At 37.3% G+C, this 23,290-nt stretch overlaps 1 protein-coding gene across 15 annotated transcripts in view; it reads left to right on the forward strand.

Moving 5' to 3' along the window:
• Positions 1-23,290, forward strand: part of CADPS2 (calcium dependent secretion activator 2) — a 741,873-nt gene that overhangs the window by 707,932 nt on the left and 10,651 nt on the right. The gene's annotated exons all lie outside the window — the stretch shown is intronic.

Genomic DNA, 23,290 nt, shown 5'->3' on the forward strand with positions numbered 1-23,290 from the left:
TGCTTTCATTTTAGAAAGGGTTCTTGCTGTTACAACACCAAGCCTCAGTTTTCCTCCTTGTAATTTATATCCACTGGTTTTGGTTCTTCCCTTTGTGGCCAAAAAAAAACCAAATAAGCCTACATCTAAGCCCTCTTTCAAATGAGAATCCTTCAACCTGAACACATCAGCATGTTCCCCTTGAGTCTTCTCTAGGCTGAACAACCCCCCCACCCCCAGTGCCTTCACAAGACCCATCACCATCTTGTTTCCTATACTCTGTATGCTCTCAGTCTTTTCAATGGAGACTGCTCCACATGTGATCAGTCTTGGAAATGGTATCTCCCCTAATGCCTTTTTCTCTTGTGTAATTCTTACCTGGTGTAAGGACTTGGGGGATGCCGAAACCTTTCCAAAACTGATCATCCACCTTTGGTGTTCACCTCTGGTTTCAAGAAGCTGTAGCATGTGCAGCAGTCACATCACTGTAAAATCTTCTTGGCAGACAGGGTACACCAGGTAACCTTTTGAGGTTGACTTTCAAGGAGGATAGCCATGCTCTCCCACAAAATCTGCTAATGGTAGTTTAGTGATGCAGTGAAAAAGCCCTAGACTGCACTCAAGAAATCTGGTTCTAGTTCTGGCCAAGTCAATAATTAGAAAATCATTCAAACCCTGTATGACTTATTGAGACGGCACGCTGAACTTAAGAGTCATACAACCTGAGTTCAAATCTAGACTATCACTAACTACCTAAATGGGTCATTAAAATGTCATTTAACCTCCTTGGGTTGGATAAACAGATTTAGGAGTCTTCTGCATAGAGATGATGACTAAATCTATGGGATCTGATGAAGTCAAAGAGGATGAAGAGGAGAGGATCCAAAATGCAACCCATCCTTGGATAGAGAATGAGGTACCTGATGAACCTACAAAGGAGACCAAAGAGGTTAACCATCTGTAAAATTAGTATATTTAATAATATTTCAGCTCTTGATCTATGACACTACGATCATGAATCCTATCTTGTTCAGTCATTTCAGACTCTTTTTGACCCCATTTGGGTTTTCTGGGCCAAGATATTAGAGTGGTTTTCCATTTCCTTCTCTAGCTCATTCATTTTACAGATGAGGAAACTGAAGCAAACAGGGTGAGGTGCCTTGCCCAGGGTCACACAGCTAGTTAGTGTCTGAGACCAGATTTTAACTCAGGATGACAAGTCTTCCTGACTCCAGGCCTGACACTCTATCCATTCTTCCACCCAGCTGCCTCGTAGTACCTGACATATAGTAGGTACTTAATAAATGCCAGTTGACTGCCTGACAGCAAGAGTAAGTCCAGATAGATACTGCATCTCTGTCTATGGGTTACTCCTTGTTCCCACCATGCAGAAACCAGAGGACTCGTTGATACCTTTTAGCCAAAGGCCTCACATCTCTATCCTGAGGCTGGCCCTACTATGAAAAAAATATTAAAGGAATTGGAACCATTTAAGCTTAGAGAAAAAATACCTGGGGGATTGGGGAGACATACGAACTGGGACTGCTAGGCCAAAGTCTATGTGTATGTAGAGGGTAGCATTTGGGGGATTGTGATCAGATATTATTATTCTCCATTATAGATGGAGTCAAAGAATATTATTATATCAGGAGACATTTACATCGAAAAGAGACAGTATCACAGTAGAGAAATAGCCTTGGTCTTTCTCCATTTCCTTGGCATCAAAAGACCCAAGTTGGAATCCTGGCTTGGATACTTACAAATGTGACCTTGGACAAATTCATCAACCAACTAGTATTTATTAAGCATCAACTACGTTACCAGGCACAGGGGGTAGAAACTGGATCTACAAAGATCAAGCTAACACAGTCCCTGCCCTTAAAAAAGCTTACATTCATTCTGTTAGGGGAAACAATGTAGTCACAGATCTGCAAATATAAAGTATATACAAGTTACATACAAAGTAATTTAAAGAGGCATTAGTGGCTTAGGGGTGGGGATGGGAATCAGGAAAAAATGTCATGTAGAAAGTGGCACTTAAACTGAACTTTGAAGAGAGCTAAGAATTACAAGAGGAGGAAAGGACCTTGGATATGTGGATATCTAATAGCTTTGGATATCTGGCCTTGGAGTCAGGAAGACCTGGTTTCAAGCCATACCTCTGACCCATACCAGCTGTGAGCCTTTGGGTAAGTCATGTAACTTCTCTGAGACTCCAGTTTTCTCTTCTGTAAAATGAGGGGGTTGGACTAAAATGGACCGCAGAGGTACATTTCAATTCTAACTCTATGCTCTTAAATGCATTATAGGAATATGCAAAAACACAAAGGTAGAATGTTGTACACTGGAGGAATGACAAGTAAGCCAGTATGACTAGAGTGGAGAGTGGAACTGGGCTGGAATTATATTGTGATGGGCTTTACCTGACAAAGAGAGGAGTATACCATTTATCCTGAGGCAGTAGGGAACCACCAGAGCTTTCAGAGTAGAGGAGTGAGAAGCATCATGTTTATCACTTTGGCAGCTGTATGAAGAATGGATTAGAATGGAAAAGATGTTGATAATAGAAACCAGTGAGGTTATTGTAGTGTAGCTCAAAGGGAACGAGGATCAAGTCAGGGTTGTGGTTGTGTAAGTAGAGAGAAGGGAACAAAGGTGAGAGATATTGTAAGGGTAGATTCAACAAAACTTGAAAATTAATCAGATGGGAGGTGAAAGAAAGAAATTAAGCATGGATGACATGGGCATTTGATTCTCTTGATTATGCATATTTGTTACAAGGGTTTCTTTTTTTTTTCTTTCAAATTGAAGAGGTAGGAGGAAAAAGAAATAAATGCCTATTAATTGGCATAGATCAAAAGATAATGTTGGGTGGTTTATTTTTTTTTTAAGAATTAAGTCAAGGATGACTTTAAGTTTGCAAATCTGGGTGACTGGTGCTTTAGACAGTTGTAGGGAAGCTGGAAAAGGGGGATGGGTTTGGGAAGAGAGATAATGAGTTCTGCTTTGAACAAAGAGTTTGAGATGCCTATGGGACACCCAGGGACAAGTGTCACTTTGTGATCTGGGTCTGCAGCTCAGAAAGGAGACTAAGGATAGTTGTATAGCTCTAATTTATGGGAGCAGATGAGATTATAAAAGGCCTAGGGTGGAGCCTTGATATACTTGATATACTCTCCACCTTCTCCACATTTGGGGATGATGGATGATGACCCAGTGGGTAGAACAAAACTTAACCTCTTGGAATCTCTGTTTGATTATCTATAAAATAGGCAAAGTACTTGGACCAATTTTTCTAAATTTTAGGTGACTGTATAAATATGAATCATTACAAAAGAAGAATGTCTGTAAAGCAAATGATCCTAAGAAGCCACCTTATAAGTCTTTGGTTTCACTATCAGAAATGGGATATTAGGTGTAGTGCCAACATGATAGTCACAGTGCCTATGGCAGCCATGGATAGGCCAGTGTAATTCTGAATCACAAAATACTCTCCACATGGAAGACAGAACCAAAACACTTATTCAGACACCAAAAACCAAATCCATCATAGTAACAAAGAAATCTATACACAGTAACAATCAGGGGGCAACACCCTCCCCAAGCCTTCCCTCTGTCAGTCTTCCCACAAACCAGCTCCCTTAAACAAATCACAAACAGGTTCTCACTCACACACAAGTCAGCTGCCTTTCCCAGCTCTGATTGCTCTCTAACTTCCTCTCAGCTCTGTTCTAGCTCCACCTCTTCCTGTTCTACCCTTTCTGCTCTATGCCTTCCTGTTCCATGTGACTCAGGCTTCCATGTGACTTAAGCAAGTCTTGATAATGGATGGGAAAGATCTTCCCATTAAGAAACAAAATTACATTAACAGTAAGCAAAAATACATTATCAATACACTAGATTGGATAGATCCTGAGCCTTATTGTGACAATTCTTGTGTTCTAATAGGATGGCTATTTGAAAGCAAGATTCATGGGCTCACGCGCGCACACACACACATACACACAATCAGTGTGAAAGGAAACAGAAAGGGGATTCCACAGATGTTAACAGAAAAAATACTGTGGCACGAGATATTTTATATCCCCAAAGGGTTCCATACCCAGAGATTCAGGCAAAACTACTTCCATTCCTACTTGATGCTAATGTGAAAATCTTAAGCTTTTGAATGGAATTTTCAGATGCTGAGAGATGATTCCTTCATGCAGCAAACATTTAGCAATTTATGTAATGAACAACTTGTTTTAAGACAATACTGCATGATGTATTCTTTAATTTTTGCTTTTGTTTAGTCGTTATTCAGTCATGTCCAACTCCTCTTTGTGACCCCATTTGGGGCTTTGTTGGTCAAAATACTGAAGGGATTTTCCATTTCCTTCCCCAACTCATTTTACAGATGAGGAAACTGAGGCAAACAGGGTTAAATGACTCACATAGCTAATGAATATCTGAGGCTGGATTTGAACTCAGGTCTTTATAACTGTAGACCCAGAAGTCTATCCAATGTGCCACCTAGTTGCCCTCCATATGTTTATTAGAGATATCCCAAGCAAAATGCTAGATGTACTCTGAGGTAGAAAGAATGTTGTGTGACTGACAAATGTAAACATTAGGGAATGCTTCATGGAAAGGGTGACGTTTGAGTTGAGCTTTAGGGATGGTGAAGTGACGGGGGTGGGTACTCTAGTTATTGGGAATACTGTAAAGCATGTGTAACCTAGGATTCAAATGCAAATGTATAAAACTCTCCTCTTGGGTATAAAATGATGACTTGATGGCTTATATCTGCATAAGGGGTCGAGTTGTCCAGAAATGAAAAAGCACAAATTTAACCCTTACCATGCTCCAGACAATGTACTAAGCATTGGAGATACAAATACAAGCAAAGAAAAAGAGCTTACATTCTTAATTTAGAGTAAGATAACATGTGAAGGAGAGTGGTGGCCAAGGAGAAGTTTTTTGGACAGTAATTAACAGTAAGCAGGTATGAAACCATGATCAACATCAAATTCGCCAGGGGTCATGGAGGCTAGTTTTATAATATAAAGCTGGAAAAAGAAATGCCATACTCTGGTGGGCCCATGGTGTGCTCATTGATTCATTCTCTAAGGATCATCCTACCCTGTCCAAGTTCCTCATCCCTATTCATAAGATTTATATATTTCAAGCTGGCAGGGACCTCAAAAATCTAGTCATTCTGCAGATGAGGAACTGAAGCCTAGAGAGGTTGTGATATGCCTGTGATCACACAGAAAGTAAATAACAGAGACGGAATTCAAACTCAGGTCCCCTACCTCTAAACCAGCACTTTTTCCTTCTGTACCATGCTATGGCTAAACCCAAAGGAAGACCTCCTATGCCCACCCTCCAAAAGAGATCTTTGGACCTCCTTGATACTTTCACTAGCCTCAGTCTTTTTCTCTTCTGTGAAATAAATCCTCCCTGTCTGCAGGAAGTTTAATGGTCTTAAGATGGGTTCCCTTTAGCTCATCTGCTCTGCTAGTATGACATAATAGATAAATGTTAAAAATCTTGACTAGATTTTCCTTTTCCTTGCTTGAGTCCTTTTCTTGGTGCTAGTGAGACTGGTGTCTACTGTGACAACCTTTCCTAATCTGAATCTCTAAGCAGGGCTCACTCAGACTTTCAAGCACATCCACAAGCTCTGTGTGCTCATGTGTCAGGATATTGGCTAAATATAATCCTCCAGAACTTAAACACTGTTCCAGACAGAAAAGTGATAATGTGGCAGAAGCCAAAATTCTCGTCCTATGAAGAAGCTTCAGTAGAGCTGGAAACAAAAAACTCAGTCCAGGGAACAGAAAACAGAGAGGGAATTTTGAACTGCATAGAACACAGAGAAAATATCAACTATTCATTTTTCAAGAATCATTTCTAGCTAAGCTTGCTCTCAAAAGCTTTGTGTATAAGTATAACTGGTTTTTGGCTGTTGAATCCCTTTAAAACAATCTCTTTATATCTTCTCACCACAAAGACCCATCAGGGTGCAACATTTAATTGGTAAATCATGCAGATTAAGCATTCTCTTGTGTTATAAAAATGATTAAATATTTAATTGTTAAGAAGTTTCATTTGTTCTAGGGTTTTTTAATATTGTTATGCCATGTAAAATTAAAAGTAATTCTTTAAATGATAGTTAATCAGTTATATTCACCTAATCTATGTTTGGTAAAGGTTTAATTTCTCATAAACTTTCTTGGGGAAAACATAGATCTGATTTTTTTTAACGCAAAACTTCTCTGAGTGGAAGGAACCTTTTGAATGAAATTGAATTCAAATGTTATAATTGAGTTCAGTAACTATTTTTAATGTTAAATTAAGGAAAGGAACCAAAATGAACAGATAGTAAGTGAATATATTTCTCAGAATGAAACCTGATCTTCATAAACGCTTGCCTGTCTTCCTTTATCTAGTAAGGAAAATGATTAGCACTCAAAATTTTTGCTTTAGTGTTTCCTACCAACTCCAGTGTGAGTTTTGATGTTCAAATTAGTTTGTTCATATTAAAACTCAAGCTTCTGTTCTTAAGGAAGAAAAAAAGTAAGTTTATTGAAGAGGCCCGTCATTTTCTTACCCATCACACTGTTCCTAAGAACATTTTAAATCACTAAAGATGGGTCAGTGTACATAACTGCTAGAAAACAATTCTCTTTCATATAGTTAATTATCTTTTAAACTTAAAATGAATAGTGACTGCTGAATGAGTTGTGTTTTCTTGAATCCAAGTAATTTTAAGATTCTTTAAGAAATACTAGACTAAAAACAATCAATTTCACGCATGCTTCCTGTCACTCATGCCCCCCGACATAGAAATAAAATGTTATTTTCTTCTGTTCAACTTGGTCAGGGTAAATTACCTCTTCCAAGGACATAGACACTTTTCGATCCATTTGGCTTTTGGAAAGAAGTCATTTTTCTCAACAACAACAAAAATAATAACCTCTTTACTTTAAAAATCTCTTACTCTGCCTTAATATTGACTGTATGAAAACCAATTACATCAAAGTTTAAAATTCCGAGGAAACAGGAATTAATTGAATTAGATTACTGTGTTAATATCTAAGAGAAACTATCAATCATCTGAAATAAATCTTCTTAGTAAGATCCTATCTATATGGTAGAGTCTTTTTATCAAGAAATTTAAAGTTTTTCAAATATACCTCTTTCAATTTTCAAACTTTTTGAATTAATGTTAGTGAACATAATTTAAGCCCCCTGAGGGCAGGGATTGTTCATATGCCCCATTGTTTGGGGGTTTATATCCCCCCAAACTAGCATAATGCTGGGCATACAATAGGCATTTCATAAATGCTTGTTGATAAGCATAAAATGGATGGGTTGTGATCCACTTCATTGCAGGGATTACGTACAGGTCAAGTGAAGTCCTGAAGGAAATAGGAAACACAAATCTTATAACTGAACATTTCAATGAAGCAATACCAGCAGCAAAACCTTTTTAAGGACTTTCATACAAAGTTGCTCAAACAATCTTCTTCAAGTGGAAGGATGAATTTCTTGGACTGAATGCAGTCTGTGTTTATATGTCATGTGCTTTGATGAGGTTGTCTGTATAAGTATTTTCTCCCTTAATCAGAAGATGGGTGGAAACCAGTAGAATGATCCAGATATTGACTATTTGCATTTAAGAGATGCCCTTTCCTTTCCTATTTCAGCTCTTAGAAAATGTTTTTTCACAACTGAAAGCTGTGTAGGGATAAGCACAATTTCCTCCCACCCGCCCACATCTCTGCCAACAACATGCTACTTTTAACATTTTTCTTTTAAGAAATACTCTCTGCCTCTCCAGAATCTGGGCAGTTATTCTCTATAGCACAAACCATCCTGGCTTCCCTTAACATCTTGTAGTTTTGTTTTGTTTTGCTTCTGTATTTGAGGTGTTCAAATAGAAATCATTAGCAGTTGCCCTGTCATGCCCAACCATGATGTTTCCTTTTCATTTTCCCTGTCAAAAGAGTCTGATTGCTCCATCCTGATAGTTATAGTATCAACACTCAAAACTGAATGCTAATCACATTCCCATGTCATAACCATTATTTTCCTGTTCCATCCATAGAAAAGGATAGATGATATAAGTTCAATGATGTACTTGAGTCTATTAGAGGTAATTTATTTCTAAAGATCGTTATGTTGTGGACTATACTCCATTGTGTGCTAAAGGATAGATATATAGTTCTGGCCTGATTCGTTTTTGTTATATTCTTTACGTACATTGACTAGTCATGTCTCAGTCACTTCACAGAATGCTGAATTAGCCATTTAGCTGTTTGCTTTGCATACGTACCACCGCAGAAAAGTTCCCTCCACATGAAACGTTAAGTGTTTCTGCTTGGTAAATGGAAAGGACTTTATTTTAGTAGTTACTTTTGGCCTCACATGGAAGTAAAACTGGGCCTTTTTTAAACATGGTGCTTTGGTCATGTTGAAATTCGCTCTCTGCCTTGTCTTTGTCTAACGTAGTAAACAACATTAACGTAGCACAAAGTATTTAGCAGTCTTTCACCCTGAATGTTTCAAGCCTCTTTTTTTAGAACTTTGTTGGCTCTCAAGTTACAATTTTCTATTTCATTTTAGTTAATAATCCCTATTTTTGTTATTATTTGTAAGTGTAAAAATTTACCAAAAGGTCTACTTTTGATCTCCCATGTGTGCTCAAACGGCTTTGGCAAGTTGAGACGAGGTGGGGAGAGGGTAAAGGCCTTCGTTTGAATCCAAATCTGTTGATGAATTAAAATTGGAGAAACTTGAGATGAGCGTGCCTAATTACCTAAAAAGAAACTCAACAAGAAAATGTATTGTTGCTTGTTGATCTTATTTCTTTGATAATTCAAAAGAATCTTCAAGAAATATGTGGACTTCTTCCTTGGGTTCTTGAAATGTGATCATGGAACACAATTGTCATTTGGCACCTACCCAGAAATACACATCTTTTGCATGATGCACCTGGACATATGTGGCAGGTCTGGTAGAATCAGCTAATTAACAACACGGGCTTAAACAGGCACCTCATCTGGCAGGGTAGTTAGCGGCCTGATGGTGCTCAGCAGGGTTTGGTAGTGCTTTTTATTTTTCTATCCTAATGGTCTGCTGCCCACCTAATTTTGCCTTATTGTCAGTCACTACTTACCGCAGCTTGGGGCCCTCCCAGGAGGCTAAATTATTATCAAAGGATTAGGGAGATGTAGCCTTGCAGCTCTGACATTTCTGATTACTTGTCTATGCCAGAACACTAATTAGCTGTGACTAATTAAGAAAAATGTTCCTGCCATAGAAAACCATTTAAAAGAACTGAGAAGTAGAAAAGCAATTCAAAAGCTGAGCAGTGCTCACATTTGCTAATGCTATTTAGATTTCTACCAGAGCTTTAACTCACCTTTAATTGTGCTCAGAATTTGTTTTAAAAAGTGCATGCCACACATGCAAACTGAGTTGAGTGTTTGGATTCAGTAGGAAGAAGAAAAAAATTCATCACTGAAACTTTCTTCCTTTTCATGAGTTTCTTTTTGACAAAAAACAAGTGAGCAGGGGAAAAAAATTCAATAAAACATTTCTCTAAACACCAAATGTAAAAACATGAGGCTATATTTTTCTCATATGTCGTCCCTCTTCCCCCCCCCCCCCACATACACATACAACTATATAAGCATAGATGCACAGCAAGGCGGGAACTGATGGTATTTTGAAAATGACATTTTACGATTTTGAAAAAGCAAAGTTAAATATTTTTTACCTAGTATTGGTTTTGGAAAAGATACTCATTTATTGGGAAAAAAAACTATTAGCATGATTTTAAGGGACATACCAAACCTGCCAGATGAGATCTGGTAATGATTTCATGTTTGTTGCTGTTTTACAATGGTCTGTAAATACTGTAACTTCAGCATGTGGAGTCAGTCCAACATTTTCTTCCCTGCATTTGCATGCCTACACTGTAACTAGCCATTATGGATTTATTCATGGAGAAGCCTGGGAGGATAGAGGAATGACCTCCCCTGAGATCAGCAATGTCAGTCCATGACTATCAACTGGCCAGCATGATGTCTTCAGAGAACTCTCAGAGTTATCACTTTATTCTCCTACAACTACAGAACTGCAAAGTTTTTGATCCTTCTTTCCCATTGGTTTTGCATAGTCTGAGGTCATTCTCTACTTACTCAGGAACCCAGTACACACTGTACTAGTGGCCTTTTCACCATGCTGAAATATTGTTCCAATCCAATATGTGTATGTGTGTGTGTATATAAATATATATACATATATTTATGCATATGTGTGTTTATGTTATATGTATATACATAAGATATATGCACACAGGATATGCATGTATATACGTATACATCGGTAGAGATATATGTATGTATGTATGTATGTATGTATGTGTGTACACACACATATTTTGCTGTTGAGTTATTTCAGTTGCATCCCAACTCTTTGTGATCCCATTTGGGTCTCCTTGACAGAAATACTGGAGTGGCTTTCCATTTCCTTCTACAGTTCATTTTACAAATGAGGCAAATAAAGTTTAGTGACTTGCCTAGACTCACAGAGCTTGTAAGTATCTGAAGCCAGATTTGAACTCATAAAGATGGATCTTCCTGATTCCAAGCTCTACTCACTGTCCTACCAAGCTGCCCCTATGTATACATACACACACACATGCACACATGCACACACACATATAAATATATGAACATAAGTATATTTAAGTGACTTGCCTAAGATCACAGAGATTTACAACTGGCAAAGATGAGATTTGTACCGGATTCCTTGGACTCCAAATCCAGTACTCTTTCTACTTTACCATTCTGGATAAAAAACCAAGTGCATTAGCAGTACACTCTCAGAGGCTCTGCTCATAACAGGATCCTAGGCCCACTATTAGGCTTTCCAGATGATCTAGCAGGTCAATCTCAGACAAGGTTTCCTCTTCCCTAAAGTATCTCAGATCACATTTTAAAGACTAGTGGAAAGAAAAGGTTCCAGTTGTGACATCCTAATGTTTAACAATCCGCTAGAAAGTGCCTTCTCATATCTAACCTAAATCGTCTTTTATTTTAATGAATATTTCCTTTTATTCTCTCAATAGATACCAAAAACAGGCAGTCAACATCCTGTCTATAATAGCCCTTCCAGTACTTAAAGACTATTATTAAGATACCCGTCATGCTTGTCTTCTCCAGGCTAAATAATCCTTTGCTCATAGGTCCTATTTCCTAACCCTTTAATCATCTTTGTGCCTGTCCTTTGAACCTGTACAAAGTTTTTTCCATCATTCTTTATGCTTGGAGTCTGCAACAAGACACAATACCTTGGTGAGACTTGGTAATGCTAATACCAGCTATATTCCTGTTTACATGTACCAATATCATACAATAACATACTAAGGGGAAAGAAGATCCATAATTACTGAATATGTTTATCTTTGGTTTTAAATGACACTGCTCCCTAGATCTTTGTTTGCTGGTCATTTCTGTTACCCAGTTTATATTCCTGAAAGTTTCTTATGTTTGAGGTGGAATACCTAGTTTATATTTTAGAATGTAGAATGCTTATGAGATGGCATAGATTTTCAAAGAAAAAGACATTCTGAGTATCCCACGTAGAAATCATATGCCACAACAAAACAATAGAATTGGAAGTAGGCTGAGGAATTTTAAATCTTAATTTTTTTTTCACACCAATCGATAGTAATTTTTAAGCTTTTACTATGTGCCAAGCATTGTGGTAGGTGGTAGAGACACAATTTTTTTTTAAATGAAAGAGTTCCTGTTCTTGATTAGCTTAAATTCTATTGGGGGAGGATAGTACACACACATTTACCTGTATGCACAGTAAATATATGATAAATATGAATAGTTTGGAGAAAGCTGATGGGCACTAGTGGCGAGTGGGGGTGGAGGTAGGGTAGGGATCAGGGAAGCCTTCATCGGAAGCCTTCCTTCAGGCATGTATTTCCACTCCCAGATTCCACATACCATATGCAGAATGGAGGTGATAACAGATAATTTCAAAGTGATGTGCTAAGGAACAGTTAAGAACTGGCTTCACCATAGTTAATATTTACCTTGGTATATTACCATTATTATTTTCTCTATTTCAAAATTATTTCTCTGAATTTCAAAACTAGAGTAGGTGAAAGTTAGGGTCCATTTAATATGTAGAGCTAAGTTATGTCCTCTCCAGTTCCAGCCTTCCACCATAAGGGAAGGGCATAGAGGAAGAGGAAACAACCTCCCTCCCTGCACTTACTACATCACTGCTCAAACCAGGCTTACTCTCCCCTTGCCAGGAGTCAACCCAGTCACCTGCCAGCTCCAATACCTTACTGTAGTTCCTGCACATGCACGGAGGGCGAATGTCCCTCTAAGAATTCAGTCAAAAAGACAGCTGAAGACTAGAGCCCATTATCATTTCAGCTATGTTCAGAAATCTGTGTGTATGTGTTCATATGCTGATTTATAAATAAATATCTAGCCTTGATGAGCTCTGGGAATCATTATACCAACTCATACTCCCACTTAACAAGTTGGGTCCCAAAGCAAGTCTGCGTCTCCTCATCAGAGTTCTAGGGGTATTCCTGAGGGGTAAAAACAGTATTCTTCTCTAATACCATCAGCCCAAGTCACTGCTTAGATGTATTCCTCTCACAAATTTAGCTTCCAGGGATTAGCAGTCTAATATCACTTAATCAATTAATATCAATTATCTTTTACAAAAGGTTATTTAGTGATAAAATATTCTAGTATTCTGAGAATAAAATACAGACTTCCCCCCTCAACACTTGGGGTCCCATTATTCCCTTATATCACCTTATGTTCCTGGAAAGAGTAGACTCAAAATTTAGGTATATTCTGCAAAGCATTTGACCCTCGAAGTTCACTTCCACATTCAGCATGGCCAACAAATAGTCTCTTTTTGCTCCTTCTTGACTGTCAGGTCAAGCATATCACAGGGGACTTTGTCAAAATCAGCTGACCACAGAACTTAGCGGACATTCCTGCTACCAGACCCCTATCAGCTCACTCTCTCAGCCTTTCAGAGCTCATGAGCTCACAGCCTAGTTCATACTCCTTCACCTAAGAGAAGGAAAGAACCAATGAAAAGAGATGAAAGCAAAGGACAGTCTTCACTAACTCCATGTCAGTGACTTAGAAGAGGAGATAGGCAGCTAGCAGTAGGAAGAAACCACCACCATTGCTGCTACCTCTCATCAGCAGCAGGGCTAGATGCTCAAGGTTCCCTTGTAGGTTCTGATGTGGAGAGCTGGGCTCTCTCATTCTTCAGCATCAGACACTTCTAGAAGAAAACTCACCAAAGAAGTATGCTTTCTCCACCCATAAACCTGACTTCCATTAAAAGAAGATTCATGTGAAGTTCTAGAATTTTAAACATTTGTATAAGCATTTAAAGATTAATGAAATACAACAGCCCAATGAATTAGGCAGCTCAAGAATTGTTAATATTATTTTGCAATAAAGAAATGCAAATGATTTGCCTATGATCATACCTAAGTTAATAAGTACCTACAGCAGAATTTGAAACTAGGGCACTTCCTTTTAGCCCCTCACTAGGAACACTAAATGTCCCCTATACTCTTGAAATCACGGGGCCAGTCCAAATAATTTTTAAAGTATCCCCTACTTTATTTCATTTCACATTAGGTAATCTGCTTTTTAAAAAAATATTCATTTTGAAATTAAGTACAAAAAGACAAAAATAAAAAGATGTTTTCCACATACATAGCACATCGTAAGAGGACTCCGTATAAAACCAGGAATTTCCGTTTCACACTGTTGTTTTTTTTAAACTAATAAGCGTTGCACGTAATTTTCAAAGGTGCCCAGTTTTTCTGTACTTCTTTCTAAGTTTTCTTTTATTCTCTGTTGTGCAATTTTTTTCTCCCTCCCTCCCTCCCCATACTTCCTAGAAAAGGCTCCTATTAGACACAAAAATGTATATTATATATATATATATATAATATATATGTAAAACCATACTATATATACTTCTATCTATCAGTTCACACTGTGGCTATGGATACTGTCTTCCTTCGTAGGTCCTTTGCAGTTGATTTGAGTATTTGTAATACTCAAAATGACTTAGTTGTTCAAACTTGTTCTTAGAACAACATTGCTATTACTGTGTACGATGTTTTCTTGGTTCTTTCTGCTCATTTTACTCTTCATTATTTCATTCATCTCTGCTTCTTGAAGATCTGATTTCCATCTAGTTTGCCTCTTCTCTTGAATTAGCACAGCAGGATACCTGAAATCTGAATAGAATATTTAAATAAACCAAACAGCTACTAAATTATCTCAACTTAGTGTCCTGGTTTAACTCTTTGACAAACTACTTTGATTTCCACAACCTATCCCTGTTTCTGCCCATGAGATCCTTATTTGCTAAAGCATTCACCTTCCCTAGTATAGTGGAAGACATGGGAATAAGGTCCTGCGTTCAAATCCTGCCTCTTCTACTTACCTGTTTATATGATGTTAGGCAAGTCACTTAATTTCTCTAACTCTTGGCTTCTTCATCTGTAAAATGAAGGGATGGTTAGATGATCTGTGATATCCCTCCTAGGTGTAGAGCTATGAACCTGTGTTACTCTCAGTAATTCCACAGTTTCTTACACTCACAACTCACAAAACACTTAAAAAGAAAAAAATAACTTTCAATTTGAGGGTTATGCTGCATTCCACTGAAATTATCTCCCATTTTATCAGTAAGGTGACATGATTTGTACATGTTGGTAGAAATTAAAACTCATAATTTCCATTCCTTGACTTTCACATCTAAAATAACTGGTGGCCTAAATAAGTGGTAATAAGGATTCTTAGAATTCAATTTCTTTTGGTCAAGATGATTAATTTGGAATGTGACTGGCACTTTTCAACATATTGTAAAAATTAACAAATCACTCTGAAAGGTGCTCCCCATATCCCAGTGAAGTACTCCAAGACTGTATGTCAACACATCCAAACCCTCTGGTGTTATGATTAAATTAACCCCTAAGTCAAGTCAGTTCAATCAAACAATTAACCAGTTCAGTTAGCTGCCATGTTCTTTATCTATAGCAATACACAAACCCTCAGAAGTTGTTTGAGCCATATTGACATTAAGTGATTTGGTCAAGGTTAAGGACTAATAAGTGTAGGTAGGATTTGAACCCATCTTCCTAACTTCAAGCCCAGGATACCATTATTAATTTCATACTGTCTCAGGCTAATTGAGGTACTATAAATGATAGAGTAGTTAAATCTTACTTGGTCAAGCCTTGGCTATTCTGTCTTTGGATTTTAAACAGCTTGATAGTATAGGACTGTAAGGAAAATAAAAGCCAGAAGCTTTAGAGTATCACACATGTTCACCAGCAGTCATTTGTAGATACTAATCTAAAAGAATTTTAACATCAAGTACTATCTGTAAAAGTATAGTTTATTCAAAAGAGCTCACCTCTTTTAACATTATTTTTAAATTAATAAGAAAAGAAATATTTATTTACAGAATTTGCAAAGTATTAACAAGAGTTAAAAACCTTTGCTTAGAAGTCTACACTCTTGCACAAGGAGAAAAATACATGATTCACTGATTTGCTGCACTCTTTTGGGGGGATGAACAAGGAATATAAAGTGTGAGATGCCTTGGGAATAACTATAACGAGAATTATATTGAGTGACTGGTGCAATTCCACTTACTTTGGGGTGAGAGTGGAGAGGCTAGAACCATAATTTTGACAGAAAGAACTAAGGGTAAGAAAACTTCTACCAATGCAAATTAAAAAAAACTAATTTCTGCAACTTCTAGTCTTAGGGAGTTGCCTGAAGCACTAAGAACTCCAGTCACACAGCCAGTATATGTCAGAGATATGGCTCGAACTCAAGTTGTTCCGACTCTTGAGATCAGCTGTGATTGACTGGCTCTTCCCATAATCTCCAGATCAACCATAAATTCCTTCTTCTTGAGCCACATTCCTGACTCTCAGGACTTTCTCTGCCATGCCCGCTTGCCCTCATACCTTCATCTCTCCACCCCCATCGTCATTTTTAGCTTCCTTTTATGTGTTTCCTCCCTAAGCAAAATGTGAGCTCCTTGAAGGCAAGAAATGTCTTTTTTTCTTCTTCCATTTATATTCCCAGTACTTAGCACAGTGCCTAGCACACAGTCAGTGCTTAATAAATGCCCAATTTAGTAAATAGAGCATTTAATAAGTTTAGTAAATGACAACTCTATATTCACCTCAGACACATACCAGCTGTGTGACCCTGGGCAAGTCACTAAATCCCATTTGCCTCTGTAAAATGAGCTGGAGAAGGAAATAGCAAACCCCTCCAGTATCACTGCCAAGAAAACCCCAAATGGGGTCACAAAGAGTCGGACACAACTGAAGTGGCTGAACAGCAAAAACAAAAGCTGTGTCTTCATATTAGGGGCAACTCACTCTCCAGTCTCCCATCTGTCACCATGGAAGTACAGAAAAAAAGCAGAAGAGTTCAGAGTTCAGTTTACCAAAAGAAAACATATTCATTAAGGGGAAGAAAAAAGTCACTTGAGGATTTGTTCCCATCTGTGAGTTCTTTACACTGTATTACACACATTATTTATTCTCTCACAGAGCAAAGCCTAATATTTGGTTCTGTGGTTAGTACCCTCAACTGTAGGTAACGGTCCGTGTAGCCATTGCCTGGATTCATTTCTTTCCCCTGTCATGGAGATAGATCAAAAAGTTTTCTAAGATACTGAGGACTGCAAAGAATTTGAGCACTTTCTCCTTTATCCCTCCTGTGGATATTTCAACTGGACTTGAACCCATTGGGATGATGATTATTGGGACAAAGATTATTGGTTCATCTTTGAAAATTTCAGTCCTTCCTTTCAAAGTTTGTCAGTCTTCCATGTGACCTAGAAATCTTTTTTCATAAACAGAAGCATTCAATAATAGAACAGTGATAGTACTCTGCTTCCCTCCTGCTTATCAAAAGACCTGACAAATCTGACTCATTTCCCTACCGTGCTTCTGAGAGAGTTATTGTCCTTACTTCATTGGAGGTAAACTTTATTAGGAAAGGAAATGATGTCTTTAGGAACCCAAGTTAATGAGAAAATTAACCATTGAAAATTCTAGAACTGTAGACTTCCAGGCCCAAAGATGTCTTAATTCACTAGATTGTTGGTGACAGTTTATGTTGGAGGTTTATAATAATGGAACAAGTTAGAACTGAATACATAAAAAATTTGATTCAATAAATGTGTATTAAGCAAGTGTCTACTATGTGCCAAGCATCGTGTTAGATGCTAAGGATACAAAGACAAACGTGAAACATTCCTTGCCTTCAGGGAGCTTATATTCTCCTGAGGCAGTAATATATGCTTTCAAACATATATGTGCATGTGTATGCATATTTATATATTTAAAATATGTACATGTTATACATGCACATATATGTGCTGCATGAACAAAATTATTTGGGGCAGGGCAAAGAACTAGCAACCATGGAAATCAAGAAAGGCCTTTTGTAGGTACCCTCTCAGCTATTCTTTAAAAAAAGTTAGACATTTTATTAAGAGGAAGTAAGGACAGAGAGTGTTTAGGGCAAAGGTAGTATGCATATGTGTGGAGGTAAAAGATGGAACTATGTGTAAAAAAGCTAATTTGGCTGGAATGAGGAGGAGTGATAGAAAACAAATTAGTAGATAGGTCACAACCAAACTGTGGGAAAACACACACATGCACACACATACGTATATGAATGCTCATAATGGCAATTTTAGTTTTCACTTCTGCTAAGCAATAAAGTGCCCTAGGAGACCATATGGATATTACCCTAAGCATAATATTCACTGAATCTATAGCTTCATATTTTGTTTATGTCTAAGATTAAGTCATATGGTGCTTCACAGGATTTAAGAAGCAGTTTAGGGAGTAGGTTTATAAGAATCATAGAATTCAGAATGGGAGAGTATCTTTGCTATCACCTCCTCAAACTCTGTCATTTCATAGATGAGAAAAATTAGGCACATAAAAGTGAATGGTTTTCCCAAGTTCACATGGATCATTAGTTGTAGAACTAAGGTTCGAACTGAGATTTCTTGGTCCATTATATTCCCCACTGTGTCACAGTAGCACTGTGCCCTTGACTGGTCTATAGAGAAACATAATTTTACTTAAAAAAAGAAAAGTATAGCATGAAAATTACTAGGCTTGAAATAGGAAATTTTCTAGGTTTAATTATCAGCTACTATAGTATAAGTAGCACATTCCAGAGTTATTCCTCCAGTACTTCTTCACACTGGCATGCTAAGTCCATTTGAATATATTCTTTCAGGACCCTAGGGGTAACTTTGAGGGACTGAGGTTTACTTTGAGTCCTGACTGATAAGGGTCCTGCTGACAATCAGTCATCAGTTTCAGTGAGCTTTTAGAAAAGAAATTGATTAAGGATGTATAGAAATGTGAGTAGTTCCAAAAACATCATTCCCCAAACCCAAGGGTACATGCCTGTGTTTCATACACAAGATCTTTGGGGAGAAGGGCCTTAAATTTAACATAGAGAAGTAATAAGGTACATGTGGTGAGAACACATCTGGTCAAAGGGTATCTCATGATTTCCAGCTCTGGAAATCCTTTTTACTCTTTGTGAAATCCTCTTAAAATTCTCCTTAGGTGTAGCTCTTTTGCACCACAAAAATTGGTGCTTTTTTTTACAATTCCTAGCTGTCATTTTTCTCTGTCATGAGGGGTCATGATCCCTAAAGACACCAACATTTTCAGGTGACCTTCTTTCCATATCTGCTACAGGAGATGACCTGTGACTGGACACTATCACTCTGGCAGGAATTATTATCACTTCTTATTTCCAGTAGGACTTCTGATGAATCTCCTAAAATGATTAAATTACCTGAGAACTCCACTCCGAGAATACTCATTCATCAAAGATAAGGAAAGGATAAACACAAAAGAAGCAGAGATGCCATATGCTCATAGACACATAATGGCCTAGTGGGACATGGGGAAGCCACCCTTTCCCCAACTTGGTAACTCACAACATTCTTTACTTCACTCACTACCAGGAAGGAAAAGAGACTGAGAAAATGAGGGTCACCCAGTTTCAACTTAGTACTTCCTGAAGAATGAGTTCTTCTGACTCTAGACCCAATTGGAAGACTTTTTTGTCACCGCATAGTACCCACCCTTCAGTCATGCATGACTGGAAAATAGACTTCTGAAGTCACATACTTTGGATCAGAACCAGGCAAGGAATATCTGTGCATGTTCTTATATAACCCACCAGGAAGATAAAATCTAAGCATACTCTAAGGACTGGGCCCTCATTAAACAATCCTACTTTATAATAGGTTGAGTTGAATGCTTCCTGGAGCTTAGGCCTGTATGGATTGAATTAAACGTTATGTCTGTTTTCTTTTTGTTACCATTGTTAGTTCTACTGTGCCCCTTGAAACCAAGTTATAGTTTCAGGGAGATGCCTTCAGTAGGAGAGCAAAAAATTATCATTTTCATTAAACCAAATTTAGAGTTGGCAAAAAAGGTCTTTATTAATATGGCTTCATATCTTTCACTTCAGGCCTCAGAAATATGAGGAGAAAGGAGCTATAAATCTAGTTATACTTGATGGCAGTAATGCCAAAAAAAGAAACTCTTTTTAAAAATGAATCATTAGCATTTATTATATGAGTATTACTATTTTATTAAAATTTAAATTTTTAGGGTATCTTAAGGAATTGAATGGCTCACATACTCTCATCAAAACTTTGTGTTTCATAACAATAATAATAATCAACCATATCCTTTCCTTTAAAACACATACAATGAAAACCAAAAGGCCTATCTGATAAATTTTCCAGGTGTTATTCTTTTATCTCAACTCAGTGAGTCTCAATAAACAGCCTGCACCTAATGGAATAATTGCAGAAATGTATTACCATACACAGTGTGGAAATTCAGCCCTTCAGTTTTTTCAAAGCTCTGGAAAATATGTTTTTCTGTTATTCACCTATTGAGACAAGTGTAGCTGGAGCAAATGAAAGCATAGCCTTGGTCATACCAATTCCTAATCAATAAAAAGCTAAAGACTTAAGCAGAAAATATATCACAGATTTGTGCCCCAGCAAAGCTGCTATTTTTATTTTATCATCATCATCAGAAACAACATTCTGACAGAAGCCATTTACTAGCAACTGCCAACATATATAAGCTGTATGGGGTCTTGTGATTCAGATTTAGGAATATCAGCCCCAGAAGGTCTAAGGCTTTGTACATTAGTATATATTGAGTTCTCATTCCAGGTGGCAAACAGCTGCACCTTTTAAAAAGAAAAGAAAAGAAAAGAAAGACAACTTCCAAAATAAGTCTGAAGTGCTTGTTTTTAGAAGATAAGTGTTATATTTAATTGAAGCCTTCTCCAAAATGTTATAAATTAGTCTGGAAAAAGGAATTGGGAATATTTAATATATTTGTTTTGTGTTCCCAGTGGTCGACAGAATAATGAAATTCCTTAACTACTTCTCTTTAACTTGCATGAAGAAAGCACCGTATGTTGCTAAATCTCTTTTCACCAGCACTGCCGAGAAACAACTTTAATCCTTGTTAGAAAATTGCAGAGTCTGGGACTGACAAAGAGCTCATGCTTGTTCTATTGTTAGTGCTTCTGGACCCTGAGAGTGGAGCCCTTTACAGCTGCATGTATCCAGCCTGGCTCAGCTGTACTATTTAGGAGAGGAGGTTTGTCAATTTCTATTGACAATGGACAGAGTTTTTCTGTGCCTGTAGCAGCGCTGACACAGTTGGGGATCAATGCCAGCCATTCAGACTACACCCTCTTTCATTGCTTTGGTTTGTTAATTCAAGACTAAAGGTCCACCGAGGGGGTTTAGGGTGTTTAAGAAAGCTGATGAACTGTTTAAGAAAGCTGATGAACTGAAAGCGTTTATAGCCCTAGTGTGGCAATTTCCATAGTCAGTGGCAACTACTGGCACTGAGGGAGTTGTGTCCTTGTTGACCCTCGCGTTATTAAAAATGCACGAGCGCTGCGCTCCTCGATATTTCAACACTCTTTCATTGTCAATACCACCTTCTGGGTCCTTCAGCTTGTTGCTTGCTCTAAAGATCTCCTTAGATTGGGTTTGAAAACTTCACCTTAAACACTAGATTAGACTGATGTTCTGTTTTCCGTGCTCCTGTTGATTTGTTGAACCTTCCCAGGGCTGGAAAGCAAGTAGCGGCTTGATGGGGAGACGGGCTGCTAATATGATTTACCAGTCTACAGTCATGCACAATAAGTGTGAATAAATACAGGGGTCTCACAGAGTCAACCCTAGCCTTTCCTTTTCTTTTATTTTTGCTTTAAAAGAGATATCTCAGGAAAATGAAGTGAGTAATGCATGCCCTTACAGGAGCTGGATGAAGCATGAATAAAAAAATATTTTTTTTTCTGTTAAAGTGGTTGGCTGCTGTCGTGTTATTGATGTGGAAAAAATATATAATATACACTTACTGCTTTATTCCTGTGTGGACCACAGCAAAGAATAAAGCAATAATGTCATGCCATTGACTTCAGTAAGAACTGCTATGCCTCTTCATTGCCTTCCCCTGAAGGAAAAAGTGAATAGTCAGGCAGTAAACGTTTTATTATAATAACTTCTTCAGAATGAAAGGATGTTTTCTGGATGTTTGAGCGTTTCTGCAAATTGACCCTACTGCAAGGCGTTTTGGGGGGTGAGGGCTTGATTCTGTTTTTCTTGTCCTAATAATCAAAAGTGCGACCTACTATACTCCAGGACCCAAAGAGGGCTTCTGACCTGGGATTTTCAACACTAAGCCTCTGCTTTTTCTTTTCTTTTTGTTTTGTTTCCAAGAAGCAGCAATCACATTTGTGAGAATGAATTTTCCGTGTCTGTATCCACAATAGCTATAGGGATTCTCTGCCCATCTGCTGCTTTTCCAGAGCAGAACCCAGGACTCCTTGCTAGCCTTCACTAAAGTTCTTCAGGATTCTATGACCTCCACATTTCAGTATATGAATTTTCCATTTATGTTATTGCAGTGGTTGTTTCCCACTCTCTGTAGTATGTGGTGATGCTGATATTAATTACATCAGTATTTTTACTCAGTGCAGTTCTGATGTGTTATTTCTGAGTTTTAAACAATCTATTGACAATTTTTTCCCTCAAAAATTCTTCCCACCACACATTTATATTTTAGTCATAGAGTCTAATCGTTATTACTAATTTCTATTTTATATTAAATATTCTTTTGATTATCTCTTCATAGTAATTACCACATTTGTGCAGAAGAGGAATAAAGTTAAATTAAGTTTAAACTAGGTGAGGCTTTTTTTTAAAGAGAGTTATGTTAAAACATTATTTGATTTTCTCAGGTAGATCTTCAAAAGTGTGATTAGCACTAATATGTACAGAAATGGGCAGATGTAGCAGAAGGTCTTAACTAATACTTTATATCAGAATTTGTTCTATGAAGTGTTTCCACCTTTCATAGGAGTAAGCCATTTTTTTTACCCCAGAAAGGAATTTTTAAATCTCTTTTTCCTATCTGACCTGATCATGGCCTATACATGATCCTTAGGACTTTTCCTCATGTAGTATATTTGATCATTAATAAAACTGATCTTTCTGTTTTTATTTTAAAGGAGAAGTCCTGATGTTGGTATTTGGAATAATGAGAAGTAGGAAAGGTAAAAAAAATAAGTATGACAGAAACCAAACTGAATAACTCAGGGACTTTAAGGTGTACAATATTAGCAGAAACAATCAAATGGATTCAGTTGAAAATTTGACTAAATGTATTGAATATTATCTACAGTTTAAGCATTTAGTTTCTTAAGCCTTATTATTCCTAATGTTTTAAATCCCATAAAAATAAGAATATGACCATGTGAAAAAAGCAAAAATAGATTGTGAATAAGTCAAAAGAAAATAAATCGTGTGTTTTAAATAGCATAGAATTTCATTCATTATCAACTTGACATTAGTGTTTTGTAAATCAGTTATTCCATATTTTAATTAGTTTACTCCATATTTTGTGTATATTCTGTACACTAATTTAAAAGAAGTATAATGACATGTGAAGCCAATTTGTTTTCAGAAACTTATAATTAAAATACCTTTTGTTCTAGTTAGATGGAAATATGTGAGTGCAACTTTTTAATAAGCACAAGTTAAAATGCTAAGAAAAATCAGTTTTTCAGTTGAGATAACTCCAGGAATTGATTTTACTAAATATTCTCCCTCCCCCCCC

This window comes from Notamacropus eugenii, chromosome 3 (assembly GCF_028372415.1).
Source record: "Notamacropus eugenii isolate mMacEug1 chromosome 3, mMacEug1.pri_v2, whole genome shotgun sequence".
Taxonomy (NCBI): domain Eukaryota; kingdom Metazoa; phylum Chordata; class Mammalia; order Diprotodontia; family Macropodidae; genus Notamacropus; species Notamacropus eugenii.